The sequence below is a fragment of the Vicugna pacos genome, chromosome 2, assembly GCF_048564905.1.
Source record: "Vicugna pacos chromosome 2, VicPac4, whole genome shotgun sequence".
NCBI lineage: Eukaryota > Metazoa > Chordata > Mammalia > Artiodactyla > Camelidae > Vicugna > Vicugna pacos.
In genome coordinates this window covers 41,113,303-41,134,505 of record NC_132988.1, presented here as the reverse complement: position 1 = coordinate 41,134,505, position 21,203 = coordinate 41,113,303, and positions in this window count along the sequence as shown.

Sequence of the window (21,203 nt, the reverse complement as noted above, 5' to 3'; positions counted from 1 at the left end):
GCATTTCCTAGTTTGGGCCTGGTTAGTTACATAGACTCAACTCTCTTGTCCTTACCCCTCTGTCAGTCAGCCTGGGTCCCTGAAGGCCTTCGTAAGAGCTGAGCGCTGCTCACCTGGAACGCCTGCTCTAGACCAAAAGAATAAACTTCTGGTTTTAAGAGAACTGAGTTTTGAGGATTCTGTCTATTTCTGTGAGTTAACCTACAGTAAACCAATTATGCAAAAAACTCTTAAAATCAAGTCCTGGACAAATATAACATATCACTATAATTCAATGCTTATGAATAAAAGTACAATTAGTAAGTGACTGGAAATAGGTGATTTAGATTATGACCATATTTTATTTTTCCACATTGCCAGTTTCCATTAGTGTGGTAATTCAAAGTTAGCTATGTTATAGAATGGCCCAGCTCCAGTCAGAACAAATATCTATATGGTTCAAGTTTAAAAAGTAAAAATAAGAACCACTTTACCATTCTCACTCCTACTACTACTATTACTAGTACACACACACACACACACACACACACACACACACACACACACAAATGCAGTTTTCATTCAATAGGGGAAGCAAATGTTTAGAGTTTCTGGAAGCAACAGCAATACCCCTGCAAAGAGCCAGGCACATTTCTGTCTAAAACCCTCCCATTTTTCATGCTTTTCTCTTTTATTATACCTGTGGGGGGAAAAAAGCTTCAATTAGTAGCTTATTTGTGAGCAACACTTCTTTTTCACGATTACTTGTTTCATTTAACAAAGAACATGTGCCCTCAAATTAACAGTGAAAAGGTGTTTTTGAAGGTGGAGGCAATTAAGCTGGGTTATCAAAGTACACAGAAAACAAAACAAAGAATTTCTGCAGCTTAAATGTGAAGAATTGTGCCATTCATTTTGCAACATTTATTCTATAAACTGTGTGTTGATATATTAGGCCAGGGAGCAGGGAGTCTGAGGATGTAATGTAGAGCGAAATAAATACTATCTCAAAAAATAAAACATATAAAATATAAAATATTGCCCCTACTTCTGTAGGGCTTACTTTTGAGTAGGGAATATAGGTATTAAATCAATTATTCATAAAAAAATGAAATACTGTGAAGGAAGAATACAGGGAGCTATGTGAATATATATTTGTATTAGTGGGTAGGAGAAAGGCTGAGCATAATGAGATCTGAAGGATAAGTATGAATTAACTAGATAAAAGAACGTATACAGAGAAGTATCCTAGCAGATAGAACATAGCGAATTCAAGGAGCCAGAAGAGGCCCAATAGATCAGGGTGCAGTGAGTGAAATGAAATATATGCAGCCATTATTGCATTAAATTATGCTACAGCAAAGTATTGGCATGGGAAATTGTCACATATTAAATGAAACTCCAAGTTACTAAAGAATTTATTTTAATCCCAGTTTAGTTAAATTTAGTTTAATTCCAGTTTGTTATGTTTGGTTGTTTGGATAGATAAGTAGACAGATAAATAAAATTCTCAGAGGACAACTTCCTAAATTTTAACTGTGATTATCTTTGAGGGTAAGACTGTAAATGAATTTTTTTCCCCTGTATTTCCAGATTTTCCTTCATTGAGTAAGTTTTATTTGTGTAATAAGGGCAATGAATGCTATAAAGAGATAAAACTTTTGAACCTGCACATATTTGGGAACTGGAATGTGGATTCCAAAATAAGAAGAAGTTTAGAATTTATAAACTTTGTGGTTTCTCCCTTAAAGTTTCCTTGTTTCTTGATGGAGAAGTAGGATGGAGGAATAGTAAGAACTATTCTTTTCATGGTACAATTTCACAGTAATCATGGAAGATACATCATATTTTTCATCTTACGGATGAGGAAACTGGACCACTAAATGTCTAGGTAACTTTATTTCTCACTAGAAACAAGAGCAAATTCAAGGTTTGCTTTCAGGAGTGTCTAAGATACTAATGGGTAACATTTGTTGAGTGTTGACTATGACTCAGAACCCTCTGAGAGAGTTTTCTGTTACTTTCGTCTTACAGATGAGGAGACAGGAACAGGTCTGCGTGTCCAAAGGAGAGAGACAACAAGGTAAGGACTCAAACCCAGGTGAGCTGAGCCCCAGAGCCTGTATTTTTAATCACTATATGTTATTGTCTCTATTTTTATTCACTTTACGTGCCGCAGGTAGAAACTCTTGCATATACTTTATATCTTTCAAATGAGAAACTCTGAAAATATTTAGCTCCTCAGGAGTGGCTGCTCTTTAAGGGGAGGAGCAGTGTGGAGTGAACAAATGAATTATGGAAGTCTCTTGTCTTCAGGGGAAAACCAGCTGAATGTCCTGCTTCACTCATTAACTGCACCAATCCCCAAGTGTCAAATTATATTAGCCAGTCAACAGCTGCTTTTCCAGAGATCGGTGACTCATTTGCTAAACATACTGCTTCTGTAGCTGTCACCTCCTGCTACACAGGCTAAGCCTATCCTTCCTCTCTCCTTTGGAGGCCTCATCTTCAGTTATTGCTTCTCCCTGGCTCTGGTACCCCCATTCCTCAAGTTAGTTTCTTATTTCATCTCAGGGCTAATCCAGGTTAGGATCTGCAAATCTGACTAAATGTTAAGGGGGGAAGTTAATGATTAAATCCAAAGTATTCACTAAGATATTTCAGTGTTTGGAGGCAAACCCTTTCCCATTATGTTCCCAGCCAGTCTCATGTCCTTAGCACATTTCCAAGGTCTGCTTCCTGAACTTTGGTCCAGGCTCTTCCAACGGGCTGGCAAAGCCAGATTCCAGGTGATCGCAGAAATGAAAGGGAGGACTCACCCGCGTGTGTGTTCCATCCATAGCTGCCACTTCCCTGCTGAAGTCTGCGCAATCTGGCTTTTGTCCCTCTGCCACTCAGGATCCTACTAATACCCAAGGTCTCCCAATGACTAAATCCAGGCCTTGACCCAGGCATCATCTTCATAGGAATCTGTGGGAATCTATATAACCAATTACCACCTTTTCTTGAAACTGTCTTCCTTTGACGTCTTCAATTTCAATTCTCCTGGTTTTCTCACTACTCATTATTCATTTTTCTGCCTCTTCTTCTTCCTTTTCTTTTCCTTTAAATGTAGGCCTTCCCCACCACTTTGGACTGGATAGCACTGCCAAAGCCCTTGTCTCTTGCCTCCATATAGATAGCCCCTTAGCTATCCAGAGAGACCTGGATGCCAAAGTCTCAATTTATGTGAATGGTACCATTTCACCATTTATTCAGATTCAATCCTTGGAGTATTGTTTGATCTCTTCCTTATATTTCCCCATTTCCAACATTATCACATCCTGCAGATTCTACAAAATACCTACGGAGATTTATTCCTTCTGAGTTCTATGCCATCATAGAGGGGTTCTATTATCTTGGTGCAATGGCCTCCTGACTGTTTCACCCAGTGAGCCTTCTCCTCCAAACCATCAGATCATTTCCCCAGTCTTTTATGATTTCCATTAGTCATATTCTGTATTAAAAATGAGGCCATGTTAAAAAAATGAGACCCTAAAATAAATTTTCAGGCTCATTTGCATTCCTCCCATAATAACTACTATTTACTTAGCATCTACAGTGTGCCAAACACTTTGCTAACCACTTTACATATATTGTTTTTAATCCTTTCAGCAATCATGAAAAGTAAGGCTTATTATACTTAGCGTTCACGTGGGCAAACAAAATTCAATTAACAGAATGTTTGCTTTCATAAGGTCACACCTTAGAAAGCAGATAGAGCTGTCATTTGATCCAGGTCTCTTGGATTCCAAAGCCTGTTCTAAGAATTTAACACATGATACTACAAAGATGCATAAATCAGGTAATCACTGGATAAAAATGAAAAATTTTGTTTTATATGTGACTATATAGCAGAAAAAATTCAGAAGTCAATCCAATGATGTTAAGAAATTCTCAGGAGTTTTACTGATACAGAATGACATTAAGTACAAGAAAATAGATATTGAGACTTTAGTCTAAATTTCTTTAATCTAAATTTCTAAATTGGAAACTGATACTTAGAAATATCAAGACTTTAATCTAAATTTCTCCAATAGCTAAGTATTTCATTTATACCCAAACTGTGATTGTCACTGTAAGAAGGAAAACTATCTACCTCATTACAGACAATAGCAGGGACACCCTCTGGACAATGTTGTGTGAAATGGGTGCTTGTCAGGACACGACTACACAAAAGACACCTGTAATGAACCGTGTGTTAGAGTGAGTTTGCCTCTCATGTGAAATGACAGAAAGACAGCCAAAAGACAACTCCCTAGTTGGCCACCTGGAAGGAAAGTAAATATGTCTATGAAAATGGCTCAAGAGGCTACAATTTATGAAAAAGCAGAGCTTTTCTCCACCATCATAAAAACAAAACAATATAAAAAGCTCTGATAAATTATAAGCTACTTCCCAGTAGGTCTTATTAATACATTAAGTGGTTCCATTCTTCTTATTTATTCCTCTGTTTCTGTCTTTTTGCCCTCATGTCATTATACAGTGTTTGTATAAAAGTTTCTGGTTCCTTCTTTACCACCTCTCCAATTCTATATTTACAAATTTTTCCAATGAAAGAAAAGGCGTTTTATATCAAACAACACAGTTTATAATCCAGCTTGAGGAACTCATTAGGCATAGGAAGTGAATGAAAATTAAATTCATTCTCAATGCAATTGAAAGCAATCCTTTTTGTTCACAGGAGGATTTGTCAGCCTCTGAAGCCAAGATCAATCCAGAAATAAAAGGAAGGCACATTGGTGTAGTCAAATGTCAATTCAATATAGATTATTGCCAGAATTTTATCAGTATCTGTAGTGACTCCTAAGACATTATTTTTTCCCTAAGACATTACTTTAAAGCCAGTATTTGTATAACTAATTACAATTTTCTGTTTTCAAGTGTCAAGAATAAATTTGAGCTATCTAAAGCAAAATGAAAGATTGTATTATTGTATGGTTCCTCCAAAATAATTTTTGTCTTCCTCTTATGGTTATTAGATTAAGCAAATAAAAATACAGGGTACTAGTTAAATTTTAATTTCATACAAATAATAAATAATGAACAAGTATGCCCCATGTATTGGGAACATACATATACTAAAAATTATTGCATGGGACAAATACTAAATAATCACTCATTGCTCATCTGAAACAAATTGAACTGAGTGTCCTTTGTTTTACCTGGAAATGGCAACCTTACTTCCTTTTTATTATAAGCAGAACATTATAGAATTACTTCTAGACATTTCTAGATCTAATTTTGGCAGAGGGATGGAGTTAAAGAAATAGAAACAGATGTCTGTCCTTACACGTGAAGGATATTAAAGCTCGACTTGGTGACCTTACAGTGAAATATGACATATGATCACCTGGCCTACATGAGTAAAAAGGTCTATGTTCTCTTTGGTGAAAGAAAATAATTGAAGAATGTATTGTATTATTTTTAGAGTGTTAATATGCACTCAATCACACAATAGAGCAGGATATTTTCTAAGTAAAATATAACTAACAAAATAGCACATGATTTCATCAGAAATCTAATTTACTTTTTCAGAGCTGGAAGAAGTCAGATGATATTTCCATATATTAATATTGTCACACCTTTTTATTTCTTATTTTTATTTATAATTATATAGAATCACTGCAATTTTTTATAGTTAGTCATTTTTAAAAAATCACCTAATGCTGACTTTAGTCCTTGAGAACTAGTCCTGCTTTTAAAAAATGGCACACTGGTATGTGTGTTAAACTTAAAAACTTAAATCATAGAATTCTGAAAGAAGGTAATTATCTTATTAAGTCATCTACAACTTAAAATTTTGGAATAATTATTTTTTAGGTATTATTATTACTATTATTATTATTGCCTATTATTAGTATTATTGCCTTCTATTATAATAATTATTACTAATTATTATTATTAGGTACACATAAATGCATTTGGGTTTAAATTTAATTCGGTAATTTCAGTAAGGGTATGTCTTTTGTAAGAAATTAGAGAAAAATCTTAATTTTCCTTTATTACTAAAAAGTAACATGATTTTAAGAATTAATTAGCATTGGTATTCACTAACTTTTTTTTTCAACAACTTTTTTTGATGTAGTGAATTACTCAGTTTCAACTGTGGCACATTGTTTAGGGGACGTGGATAATGACTCGTCAGTCATCTTTTGGTGGAAACATTTTTGTAAGTTATAGTAATTTTTTCTTTGAATACTGTCCATTTTAGAGCACAATGTTGACCACTAGAGGGCTTAAAATTTGCAATCCTTGTTAGCAATCTAATAGTACTAATGGACATTTCATTATGGGCTCTGGTCATTTTTGAAAAGGGAGATAGACACACTGACTCTATAGATCAATCTCATGTGGTGAAAAAAATGTTATAATTAAAATTAATTTAATGTTTGTTGGATTCTTTACTTCTAAACAATTATGCTGTTAGGGTGGTTATTCTACAACTGTTACTTGATAAATTTCCCAGAGAATCTTAGAGTAATTGGACTATAATATAATTGAAGTATTGGAATTAACAATAAGGAGAGACCCTTAAGAATACCTGTTGGGAAGAGAAGCTAACAGAAGACTTGAAGAGAACCTCTGGAGAAAAGAAAAGAAAAAGATGACAAAGGAGCAAGAAAACCAACCAGAAAACTGAGTATTCTTTCCTTGGAGGGACTGGCATACTTGGCAATAGGTAATAATAATAATTATAATAAAGTGACGGGTTTTGGAATTTTACTATGTGCCAGGACTCTACTAAGGCATTTACATATACGAACTCATGGAAACATTTCACAAACCTCAGAATATTTGCTCTTTTTCTTATTTTACAAATAAGGAAACAGATGCTTCCTTCTTAGACATTTGCCTTTCCCCTCTAAAAAAACAAAACAAAACGAAAAAAACACATTCAATGAAGGCTGTAGCAATATTAAGCAGCTTTCCTAAAGCAGATGAATTCTATACAGACCCAGGGTTTGAAACTTATTGAGTTCAAGATCTAGGACAAAGCACTGATCCCAGATGAGGATGCATTCTTCATGAGCTTTGGAAGAACTGAGGTCAGTGCATTTAATGATATCTGATAGTACGAAGTTAAATGCCATTAAAAATATCTGATAATTGGAAGCTGGGAAATTGCACATGGTCTAAAATCTTGTATGGGGGACCAAGGGGGAAAAAAATGTTAGTAAACTACACTGTTAGATGACTAGACATTTAAAGGCTGGTTCTCCATAGGTTCTTAGTGGCTTTAAGTAGTGAAACAAAGCAAAACACAATAGAAAACAAATGTCTGATGGACTAAATAGGTGTTTTGTAGCAATTTCTGGCAATTAAATTTCTTGGTCCAGCTAGTGGTGAGGAAATCCTGTATTTATGACACTTGCTGAAGAGCTGAAAAGGAGGTGATGAGAGATCATGCCAGTGATCCATTACTTAGAGGAATTCTATGTAAAAATGTGCTTATGATGATTTTAAACACAAACACACTCAAGGCTGTAACACAATATGAATAATATACCTAGAGAAAAAATTATTTAAGAGGAGAAAGTGACCAGTGAAGACACTGGCTTAGACATTGTCTTTGGCAAGTTGTTGTTCATGGGCGACTTCGTCAACAGAATTATGTCATATTCTCTAGAGTATTCAGTCACTTGAATGCAGGAACAGATTAACAGATAGTTGGATTTGACCAGAGTTTGGGTTTCGTCAGGAATAAAATGCTTGAGGAAAAAGGAAAAAGAGTTAAGGACATTTGTTGGGAAGTAGTTATAGGGCAAAACCATGAAAAACAAACTGGATAGGGTGACATGTGAAGACATGGGATTATGATGAATAAAGGTAAGTTAGAGGGTCAGCGAATTGGTATTCTTGAAGGGGGAAAGAGGAGCAGCAGTTTGGAAGTAGGAACAGGGAGTGGAGAGGACACCGCCTGTAAGTCCAGGTACGTTATGGTACTTAGAGTATGAGAAGAAAAAGTAAAAATAAATCAAGGGCTCCAGGGAAAGCAGTGTTTTCAGGAGCCAAGTTAAAATTCAGCAAAACTCTGAAGGAAATGTTCAGTGAAGAGATTAAGAGAAAAATGTTTTCTGATGATAGGAAACAAGTTTGGGCAGAAGGGCTTAGATGGCCAAGAGTGTGGGAAATGTGGCCAGATTTGTGGAGGCTGAGAGCAGGGTGGTGATAAATATCTGTGTGAAACTGAGTGATCTGGGAAACCTGGACTTCTGATAGCAATACAGGAAAACTGGTGGTGGAGACATGATGGGATTTGTTTCAGAAGCCACAGGACACCATGATTAAAGGTCATGGGGTGGCTGGTCTTGCCTGCAGCTGCAGATGGAGTGATGGGGAAGATATAGCCTCATCCCTGGGGTTTTAAAGCAAGGGATAGCTGGAAATCTTGGGCCCTATGTTGCTGGAGAAATAGAGCAATTCTGTGCCCTTTGCTTGCCATTAAGGACCCTCTCTACTAAGTTGAGTTTTTCCATTTACTGGGAAGTGAACTCCTACAGAATCTCTAAGCCCCAAAGTCCCGTTTTGTGAACCTTTCCAGATTCCAATATCTCATAGTTAGTCATTTTTTCTATAACTCAAATCACTTTGCACAAATAGCTCTTTGAACCTGTATGACATTTTATTATAATTATTTATGTATCTTTCCCTGCCAGTACACACTAAACTCTTTGACCTACAAATGGTGACTTACGTTGTAACTGTACCGCAAAGTAGATCATATCCACACAATTGGGTAACACACATAGGAATTATTAAGTGCTCTATAGTTTCTGAAAAGTGACTTAAAGTGAATTAACAGACTGCTTCAGCAGTGTTACTATTATGACTAACTGTTGAGAGTTTCCTGTGGGCAAAGACTGTGCTAGATGTTGCATGTGCCCAAATCTGACTTGGTAGGTGTCTTAGTTCAGGTTGATTTGTAACAAATATACCACAGACTGGTTGGCTTAAACAACAAACTTATTTCTCATCGTTCTGGAGGCTGGAAGTCTGGGATCAGGGTGCCAGCACGGTTGGGTTCTTGGTGAGGGCCCTCTTGCTGGTTTACAGATGGTTCTCTTTTCATTGTGTCCTCACATGGGAAAGAGCAGGGAGAGGAAGGAAGCAAGCTCTCTCCTGTGTGTGTCTCTTCTTGTAAGAGCATTCATCCCATTCATGGAAGCTCCATCTTCATGGCCTACTTACCTCCCAAAGGCCCTGCCTCCAAATATTATCACACTGAGCATTGGGATTCTAACATATAAATTTGGGGGAGATACAATTGTTCAGTTCACAACAGTAGCTGATAGTATTGTCATTTTATCAACAAAAAAGCTGGGACTCAGTCTTGAAGGTTGTGCAGTCAGGAGGATGTAAGACCAGGAGTCAGTCCTAGTTTATTTGATACTAAAGCCTTTCAGTTCTATCAGATGACTCTCCTCATTTTATTTATCCTAAGATATAGGAGTTTAATTTTTGCCAGTGCAGATCTAATACCATGGTGACAAAAAGAGAGAAAATGAAGCTTGTTGTTTTATTGTAATATTTACTCTTTATTAATGTGACTCTTTAAAAAATCTTTCTGGAGAGTTAAAAAAATAGAAAAGTAAAAAATGGCTGATATAATTCAGATTTGATCAGAACCTGCTTTGGTTTACAGGACAAAATATGCAAATTACACTGTTTGAGAGGGAGCTCAGCTTGGAAAATGCAAAGAACTCTCAAACACTAATTCCAACCAGACAGAAAGAAATATGGAAATGTCCTAGAGTGTCATGAAGTTTCATAGTAAATCCTGACATAGGTAATAAAACATGAAACTCTATTTTGCATTTAAATTATTTAAAGTATAGCACACTTTTTAGAGTATGAGAGGCCAAGTGGCCTCATGCACTTTTACCTTTGTTAACACACTCTTTCCCCGAGTTGAATGCTGCTAACCAGGGCCCGGGTTGGGTTTGCCCAAGTGAGAATCCCAGACAGCCCTCTGATGTGAATCCTATGTTCTAACTGGCACAGGAAGATCATAAAAACTTCCTTCATTGGCAATAGCTTAGATGTGCAAGGCCAGGGTAGGGGCTCCCTGTCATTCTGGAGAGAGAAAGATTTGAGTACTTTCTCAGATCTTGGAAGCAACAAAGCACCCTATTTCTTTATTCTTATCTTCTGGGGTATTCATGGGAGCATCAGGTTCAATCTGGACAAATAACAGGATTCCAACAATGTACTCAGTGATCACAACAGTCCATTGTGGGTACTGTACATGTGACAGGAATGTGACTGTACCTGGGAGCAAGGGAAGTAGCAGCAGCAGCAGCAGCAGGTCTTTTTTTGGAACGGGGGATAGTTGTAAGCGCTGGTGAATAGGTCCTTAATAGATAAAGCATTTATTTAATTAACTTGATCCAAGTAGCCAGCTAAATCTTACGATTTAGTATAATAACTAAAGCCAGTAAAACACTAGGTCTCGAATTATATAGTCGGGTGATCCATGTCCAGATATGCAGATGATTTGCAAATCTTCACTTCATTTGATGCTTCATAGGCATATCTTGAAGTTTACAGACAAATGGAGCAGAAGTTGGTTCATTATATAATTAAAAGCCTGTGGAAGAGGCCAGACTATCAAAATTGGAATTTGACTCTGTGTGTCACAACCTCTGACAGAATGACACTTCAGTTTCATTGGCTAATCTGCCAAAACTACTGAACTCTGAAAGAATCTTTGGGTGCTAATCCAGGTTTAACTATTTTAACACCCAACAATTTCTGTCTAGATTAAACAAGACCAGGCAGATTCTTTCCTCTGGACATGTATCAGTAGAATTTATCCTGTTAAGTTTTTAAAATTCTGAACAGGAAACAGGAATAACAAGAGCTACTAGGTGTTATCAGGAGCTAATAAACTTATCAGCTATAATCTCAGATTCCTATCTTTACCTTTAACCTTTATTTGCTGGTTGTATTAAGCAGAGCTTTAAGCCTTTTCCTAAAATCAACTATCCTGCTTAGACGTGGTTGCTGAGGGTGTAGGGTGGGATAGGAGAAGTCAAGATTTGGGGTTGGCCATGTAGGAATGATACTGGCTGATACGGTAAAATCAGAAAAATAAGAGATTGTGTCCAGAGAGGTCAGCTACGAAACAGAAGGACAATGTGAAAAAGTCAGGGTTTAGAATTGTCAGGTGCCGGAGATCAAAATAACAGGCTGAGAGATTGGGATGAAAAGGGTCAGAGACCCAGAAGGGATGGAAAACAAGATGGGTTGGGTAGTTAATACTACGGGTGTGTGTAGCAGGAGGCTAGACTCTAAAGCACAGAGTCTAAGTAGCTGTAGATCTTAGTAGTAGTAGTAGCTATCCTTAACTACTTTTATTAGCTTTATACTACAACTACCATGGCAAAGATCCCTAGCAAATTTTGTTGCTTATATCTCAAAATATATCCTGAGTCTGTTCACTTCTCAGTATCTCCATTGCTACCACTCTGGTTCAAGACATCATCAACTCTCACCTCAATTACTGTAAGAGTGTCTAACTGGTCTCCTTACTTCTGCTCTAGATATATAGAATCTATTTTCCATCAGCAGTTGGTGTAGATTTTAAAGAAATATGAAAGATTTTGCCATTTCTTCCTCAATCAAGTAAAATCTATAGGCAGTTCCGTGACCCTCAAAGCCCTACATGATCCTGTCACCTCTCTGAGTCCAGCTGCTCCCACTCTCCATTTTGTCCACTGTGCTCTGGCCATACTAGCCTCCTTGTTAGTTCCTGCCTTTGCACTTGTCATTACCTTTGCCCAAGACATAGAAGGTCAAAGCATGATTTTCTTCCCTCATTTCCTTCTTGCCTCTGCTTAAATGTCATCTTATTGTGAGACATTAACATCTTTCCCGGACCCTTCCCGGACCTGTCCATGAAGCTCCATTTAAGGCACTGGACTGTAGTCCTCTCTAGCTTACTGGCTTACACCGTAGGCCTCAGAAGCTGATCTAATGCCTGCCTTGCAACTTATCTTTCCTGACTCCAGTTAACCTCGACAGCTAGCTGCCAGCTCTAGCCTTGGCCCAGTCTAACTTTAACCATAATTAAAACCAGCTGTCCCCTGAAGCACTTCCTCAAATTGGCAACTCACTTCTCTAGACTGTTCTCCCCTATTGCTATGATTATTACTGTACCTTTGAACTCTGATGATGAAAGAGGGACAACTTTTTGGGTTGTAGGAGAGACAGCAGTGATAGGATAAACAGGGAACTAGGTGTACCAGTTGACCAGGCTTGGCTTCATAATATGCCTTTAATAGAATCTAGTCTTACCCCAGAATTTCTTTTGTAAATCAAATGAATTATACTGTGCCCAGGAAGTAAACTTTATGTTGACATAATTCAAATAATATATTTCTCATAAATATGAATGAGAGTATATAACATCAGGAATTGGGCAAAAATAGAAAATTATTATTCAAGAAGAGAAGACTTTAATCAATGCTAAATGGAAGCAGGACAATTCATATTAATAGTCCCAAATTATATAAACTTAGAAACAGCTTGGGCAGGTATATTAAGTTAGAAAGTCTATTGGTGTTCATAGTGATTTTAAGTTTAAAGATAATGAAACAAATGGAGAGTCAGAAAAAGATTTTTTAAAAGCCCGGTCAGAAAGAGAGGTTCCAAGAAAATTAGAGGAAATAAATTCAGATATGGCTCAAATACCTATACTATTGTTGTTTGAATAGCCATTTAAATGGTCTTCTTTGTTGCCATTATTTTTTCTCTTTTCTCCCTCCCAGCAAACAGTGGTTTGTCTGTAACATACCACTGCCTAGCTTAAAAGTATGTGCTGTGCTTCAGCAACCAAAGAATCAATCCCACAATCCACTGGGGAAGGGGGATGCACACTCTTACTTTTTAAGATTCTTCCCTGACCACCTATCTACTTCTGTACTTCTAGCTATAAGATAGCCGTCCCCTAACTGTCCTTCCAGACCTTTGCTAAGGTCATTTTCCCATCCAGCAATGCCTGGCTGGGAGAATCCTGCATATTTTTTAAGTCCAGATCAAAATTCACTCCCTAAGGGAGGTAGTTACTCTCCTCATGCAGGATTTTTTAAAGTTTTTCTGATCGACTAAGGTGAAATTGCAGTAAAGATGTTAAGACCTATATAAATCTAGTATTTGCAACATAAAGGACACACAGCAGGTTTACATAAAGTTTCTTAGTTCACAAGCTCAAATCATTTTATAAATTCAATGAATTCTCTTTACCTCCAGAGTAGAAAAATAAAATGAAGTTAAATTTGATGATGTGATCAAAAAGACCTACTTAAACTCCACTGGGTGTTTAACACACCAATGGCCCCTAGGAATATATTATGCTTATCCAAATTTATGCAAGAACTAGAAACAAACTAAGAATATTGAAGCAATTCTTTGCTTTCTAAAGTGTTCAAAATATTTGCAAGATGCATTTAATCAACTGCTTTGTTTTGTGTGTATGTATGTGTATTTAAAGGATCTCAGACACAGCTGAAGGTTTTCAGAAATGTCACGTAGGTAAAAAACACACTAATAGAACAGGACAGTCATTATGTTACACTCTGCTTTTAAAACTGGCTGTTAATGTGAACTGGTATTGCTTGCTAATATGGTCGAAGATGAAGAACCCTGAGAATTTCTTGAGCAGCTAGGTAGTAAATCCAGCAGCCAACCCAAGTTCTTCTTTGTCTTGATGAGTCTTACTTTACAGCCAGAGTTACAAAAAGCCAAACCTTCAAATAATGGGCCTTCTTCCTGTGCACTGGCAGGTTCTGGTTAGCTGGCAGACAGACCTCTGGCAAAATTCAGACCTTTCATGTTCTAGGAAAGAAAAATGTTTTTTATGGCTGGCCCACAGGCCCCAATTCAGAAATAGTCTGAGTCATGATGGATATGATTTTTAAAAATTTATGCCAGCATCGCAGCTATCTAACTTAAAACTGTAAAAAAAGAAGGCACAAAAGCAAAAAGATAGCTTTAATGACATTTGCTACCCTGGACACACCAGGCATTCCATATTTGTTGTTTTCCTTGTTGCAAGGAACAGCCCATTTGATAAAACCATGACACAGGAAGGGAAATCATGACATGATTTAATGAGCTTACTGGTAGTTTTCATTTTAGGTGATATTTTTTCAACAGTCATGAAAAGTGTCAGAAGATATACAAGGCTTTACATTGGATTATTTCCATTAAATTTAATGGCTATGTTTTACAATTCAGAATGTAAGCATCTCAATCATTGCAATAAATATTTGTAGTAATCAGTGTAATAATCATTGCAATAAATATTTGTAATAATATAGAGTTTAGCTCACTTCCCTTCCCAGTTTTATTCATCACCCTCATATTACATTCTTAGGGACTGTATGTCTATTAATATTCAAAGGAATCTTATATGTATTACATATTTCAAATACTATTATTTGTCAATACTATTCTAGAAATTTAATTAAAAATGTAAAATATCTTAAAACAGTCAAAACTGGATCCTTATGAATTTAAAAACTACATATATTGCTTAGGGAAGAAAAAAAATTGAAGCAATAAAGGTGTGATGGGACCAGACTGCTTTTGAGCAGACATGACACAAAGGAACTGAGATCAGTGTGTCATAAATGAATGAAGTTAAATTTAAATGTAATAGTCAATGCTTGATAGAAAAAAATAATGTGGCAGTAGGATATATAAAGAGAACCATAGCATGTAGGAGCTATGAGTTTCTATTTTTATAATGACTGTCACTCAGGTTTTATACCAGAGTCATGATAAATTTGGGTTCTGCAGTTACTCTGTAATATGGAAAATCTGCAATGAGATTCAAGGAACAATCCATTCACAGTTTAATGAGGAAAAATTTCTTGGGTTAATACCACAACCAAATGGGTCTAGTGGGGAGACTGAAGTGGTCACCTAGAGCTGATACATCAGCTCGTTCCTTTAAAATTAACAAAATTTCTTCTATTGCAGGTATTTCTAGTTCCTCTAGTATTTAAAAGCATAATGTTAGGAGGGTCACTTTAACACATCTGTAGATAAGGGATTATATTACTTACTCAATTACCTGAATCACTCTTTTTTAAATTGAATTCTAAAGTCTGTGCAAAATCAATAAAACTTTTTCACTAACTAGAAATATAAATGCCTTTTAAGGGTCATACACTCTGTAGTGGATTATACTCTGCATTAGTTATCTACTGCTGAATAACAAATAATCCCACAATTTTGTGGCTTAAAATAACAGAAACATTTATCTCCTGGTTTCTGTGGGTCAGGCATTCATGGGTGGCTTAGCTGTGTGCTTTTGCCACAAAGACACTAATAAGACTATAATAAAAATGGAAGTCACGGGTATGATCTGTCCTGAAGGCTTTACTCAGGGAGGATGCAATTTCAAGTTCACTTATGTGTTTGTTGGCAGGATTTAGTCCTTTGTTGACTTTTGGATTGATGTTTCATTTCCTCACTGGCTGTTGACTGGTGACGCCCCTCAGAACATTTCCATATAAGTTTCTCTGTAGGGCAGCTCACAACCCAGCAGCTGCTTCCATCAGAATGAGTGAATAGGCAAGCAAGACGGCACCAAGGCAGAAGCCACGGTCTCGTAACCTAACCTTGAAAGTATTATACCATTACTTTTGCCATATCCTTTTAATTAGAAGTGAGTCAATAGGTCCAGCTCACCTCAGGAGGAAGGTGTATTACACAAGGGCATGAATATGAGGGAGTGGGGATCAATGGGGGCATCTTAGAAGTTGCTCACCACATGCACATTTGTAGACTTGAAACACCCAGAGAGTTTTAGTAACATTGAGCAAAACAGATAGTAAATGTAGAAGCTAGAATTAAAACTGAGGTCTGATTAAGTTCAAAGCCCCGAATATTTTCATTGCCACACATTGCAACCTTGTGATAATGAAAGAATAAGTTCAAGTGACCTGGGAAAGCGCTGGAACAAGTTGAAGCATCAATATTAATAAGAATTTTTTAAAGGAGCTAGATTGTAATTCAAGAGGTAAACCCAGAGAAAATGTATTATTTTTATTTATAGGAGATAAAGAAACCAAATGTATCATATGACATGGTTGGGTATATAAATATTTCAAATGAATCTTATACATACTAGAGTTTAGTAAATGAATTTTGAAAGTTTGTTCAAAAATTTTAAAAAGTTACTTGAATTCTAATTTCCAGCAAAAATGTTAAGAAAATAAAATAAGAGTACAATACTATTTAGGAGGCATAGAAATTAAACACCTAGGAATAAATATAAAATATGCAAGACTGACACTATGGAAACTACTGAACCATTATTGAGATAAATTCAAGAGGACCAAAATAAATCAAATGATATATCATGGTCATGGTCTGGAAGACTCTATATTGTAAAGAAGCTAATTCTTTCCAAATTGATTTATAGATTAAATGCATTCCAAATATTAATTCCAATGTTTTGTGAGCATGTGTGTGTGTGTGTGTGTGTGCGCGCGCACGCACAAATTGATCAAGTGTTATAAAATACAAAGGGCCAAGAATGGCCACAATAATCTGGAAGAAGGAGAATTGGTTGGAGGATTTACCCTTGATATGAAGCTCATAAAACTACATGTGGTACTGGTCCAATGTTAGTTAGACAAGTATATCAAAGGTGCAACCCCCCAAACAGACCCACACACATACAGTCACTTAGTTTTTGATGATGTTGGCACTTCAGAGCAATGGATAAAGGAGTGTCTTTTTGGCAAATGGTACTGGGTCAGTTGAAAAACCGTATGAAACAAAGTGAATCACCTTGTATACAATTATCAATTTGTAAGTATAAATTCAAAGACTAAAACACCAATCTTTTAGAAGAAATCATAGAAAAATATCCTCATGAATTTGGACTAGGCAAAGATTTCTTTGAAGGGACACCAATAGCACAAATCATAAAGGATAGGTTATTGAACTGGGCTACAGTGGAACTGAGAAATTCCATTAATCAAAAGAGATCAGCAGAAAGTGAAAAGACAAGCCACAAAGTAGAAAAGATATTTACAAGATTTATAACTGAGAAAAGACTTTTATCTAGGATATATAATGAATTCCTTACAAATAAATGTGAGTGCAAAAGACAGCTCAATTTAAAAAAAGAGCTAAAGAATTAAGCAGGTACTTCAGAATATGACACCCTAATGGTGAATATGCAGATGAAAAGAAGAATTAACTTCAATCATAATAAGCAAAAGCAAATTAAAACTATAGTGAGATACAATTATATACCTGTAGGATGATTAAAATTAAACAAAATTAAACTGATAATCACAAGCATTGACAAGGATATGAAGCTGGTAGGATTGTACTTTAGTGGAATCATGTTTGAAAACCCTTTGGCATTCTCTATTAATGGTGAACATATACTACTCTATGATCTGGAAATCCTAAGTTTATACCACATTAAAATTTGGTACAAAATAAATATCTAAGAATGCCCTGATCAGTATAATTTTAATAGCCACAAACTGGAAACCATCTAACTATATATCCATAATTGGTAGAATGGACAATAAATATGATACATTCCAGGAAAAAGAACAAACTACTGCTGTTCAAAACAACAGGGATGATTCTACAAACATCTTCTTGAAGCCAGTTAGAAAATAATATGTTCTATGTAATTTCATCTATATAAAGTTCAACAAGAGGTGCTGTATTAGGGCAAAAGATGACCCAGTTAATAGGTAGCTAGTAAGATAATTCACAGGTCAGGTTTATAAGCATACGGTAGAAGAAAAATTAGTCCCACTAGAAAGAGTACTGTTACGAAAAATGACAAACCAAATCAATGGATTGAAGAAAATTAAGTTGTTGAAACAATAAACATTTTAAAAACTTTGCCTACTTTTAAATACATTTAAAATACATGTAAGTAGTTGATGTATTCAGAGTTTTGTCACATCTAAACAGTAGTGTTTTAAGCTGTCTTGACCTCTTTCATTTGTAGTGGTAAATTCTTTATTCACAGAAGCAAGTCTGATGAATACAGCTGGAGAATTTTAAAAGTATCTAAAATGTTAGAGAGCCACAAATTAAATGAAGTGAATATTCTAAAATAAGTTTTAAGTCACACTAACTTTTAATGACAATAACATAGTCCTAAGATTTGAGAGAAAATCTTTTAATGCAAGTACATGGACCATGCATGAAAATAGTTGTAATGACTAGTATACAATGTTATCTTCTGTGTATGTGTGATAGGTGACTAGGGGGTGGCTGTTTATTATGTAAGATTTAATTTATAGACAGAGAACTAGGTGCTGGCAATGTTTTATCATATTTTAAATATTTCTGAAAATAAATTCCTTTAATTAGAATATTAGATAATTGACATTCAGTAACCCAATTGTATAATGCCTCTATAACTTTCTCTTCCTATATGAAAACCTACACTCTGGCTTAATAAAAGAAAAAAGTATTTAAAAGCTAGCAATTTAAAATTTCTATTTGCACATGACATTTTATATGAACAAGGATGACAGGACTGTGCACATAATTGTTATTTAGGATCCTGCAGAGCACCCTGAAAGTAAGGGCACACATATCTCCACCCCGATGTAGCGTCAGAGATGGCAGCAGGGAAAACATTCTCTGCTGTGGTCATCTTAAGTCTGGCTCAACACAGAAGAAGCCTCTTACCTCTTTTGCATTTTATTTCCAGTTTATTTCCTTTTCATGAAAACACTGACATAATTAAGAGGGTGGTGTACACCTTTGATGTATTTTATTTAAGGATACACAATGCATCAGAGTAAGTTGTCAGATGTGTGACATCTAGATCCACTTTGCCTTCAAAGTCCGTGTTCGTGGAAGTGGCTAGCATTGTCTACCAGGTGAATGTGTGGAGCCCACTGGCAGTCTGATACCTGGTCTCTAATCCTGACCATCATCTAGCTTTGTCCACACAGGCAAATCAGTTCTCACCCCCAGATCTTATTTTTCTCAGATACAAAATGAGGCTGTTGAGCTCATTTAAACACTCAGAAAATTTCATTTTGCTTTATAAAATTATGTGGCAGCCATGTGATGAACAGTCTATATGACTTAAAGGTCAAAAATGTATATGGAGGCCCAGGGCTTGCTAGACCCCAGTAAGAAAATGAAGAGAATATTCAAGTATTGTACCTGGAGTCAGAGAATAGTGAATCCCAACTCTGTGGTTACTAGCTTTAGGGTGTCAAGAATGCCACTACCTTTTTTTTCCTTTTTTTTTAATGGCATTACATGTTTATTATTAAAATTTTGGAAGAGGTGGAAGCATGTTAAAAAAAAAAGGACAAAAGAAATGATTCATAATTTCTACTGCCCAGAGGCAACACTGATATTTTGGATTATTTTATTTCAGTCCTATTTCTATCCATGAAAAAGTATATAGAGCCACTACCTTTTTTTAATCTTTAATTTTGTTCTCGTTAAAATTTTTACCTCCAGGAGAGCACATTTTACCTATCACAGAGTTGGCTTCCCAAAATTGCTAGCTGAATCTCAGTACAACATACTTGCAAGTGAGAAAACTTATTATTCTTCTACTTTCTTCCCCTCAAAGGATTTTTGAGGAATTTGTGTCATGTTTACTAGCTTTTCCACTCTTTACCAACTTAATTTACTTTCATGGATAAGAAACAGAGTCTGCCGTCTTTTGATTTGAATTGCTAAGTCTCCACATTTCCATATTTGGTGAATTATTTCTGGTACCTAACTTTTTCCCTCATGCAATACCACATTCAGTGATGCGGAGCCTTTTATGTTATCTGTTTTTCTCCCATAGCAGCCTCAGGAGTGCTATTTCATGTGATTTGCATATAACCTGTGATATAGTCAGTGTACATTTTGAAAATTTAAAAAAAACCCCGCTGACTGAAAGCATATTAGATAAATAAATTAACCAGCAGAAACTTACAGCAGCTGTGTTGGCACCCAGGGGAGCAAGGGGAGCTGTTGGAATTGCTGGTTCAGGGTATTGGTTGCCCTGCCTGCGGACAACCAGAGTCTGTCTCTTATTTAAATTCTTATGAGGTAATCTAGTTGGTGTCCCTCAGCCCATAGACTGGGTTCCCTCCAGTTGGAGTCCAGTGCTGAAAAACAGCTGTGGTCTGGGTAGTGGAGTTAAATTACTAAAACATGGCCACCTGAGATGCCCAGGGACAATGAATGGGGTAGTGTGCGGCAAAAGGGACCATGAGTGGGAACTTATTCTCTGAGGAAATTGTTCAGAAGGAGTAGCACATTTCTAATGTGCCCACTGCCAAGCAGTGGAGCCCAAAGACAAAAGGTGTTTATGGTTTGCCCAAAGCTGAAAAAATAAGAAAGCTAAAAATTGGTAACTGTACAATATCTGTGAACTCCAGCTTGCAAATTTCAATTCTAAGATTGTATGTTTTGGAGTATAGACAGCAAATTATTATGTACTGTGATCATTCTATGCTATGCCAAAAACGTGCCATTATTGATCATATTTTTCTCATTTAGTTCAGTTCACCATGTAAGGAATTGAACATATATTCATACATTTCTAAGTTAAAATTTATCTGACTTTTAAAAATCTTCTGTTTCTGTTCCCATAGGATGTGTAATTTTGAAAAAGTATACTTAGAATTTAAAAAGACACAGCTGAAAGGCCAGTGAATTAAATATACCTTAATTATTTCTTAAACCAAAGTCCAATTTAAAATAATGTTCTAAGTGGAATATATTACTTATTTTGATAATTTTACCGGCTTTCATAGGTATGCTCTTCTAGCAGCTGTTTTTGAAACCCTGGGAAATAAAATGAAGGAGACTGTTTCTCCTAGGACAGCTGCAGAACAATAAACTATACATGGTACCACCAAAAGGTTGCCTTCCTTTGTATGAATTGAGAACTGACTTAAATAACTCAAATCAAAAAGGGCAAAAAAATTATTTCTCGTAGCTGCCAGCTTCCTCCTTGTGTGGCCCTTTAAAAGGGAAGTAGGAAAAAATCTTAGCGTGAAGGAAGAAAGGTGGCTGAAGGAAGACAGGGAGGCTGCTGCTGTTATAGGACTGGGGAGCCCCACTCTGCTCACCCTCGGTCTCGCTCCCAAGTAGGGCCAATGGTGAAGTGTCCCATCACCTGGAAAGTAGGCTGTGCTTGTCACCACTTTAGAGTCTTG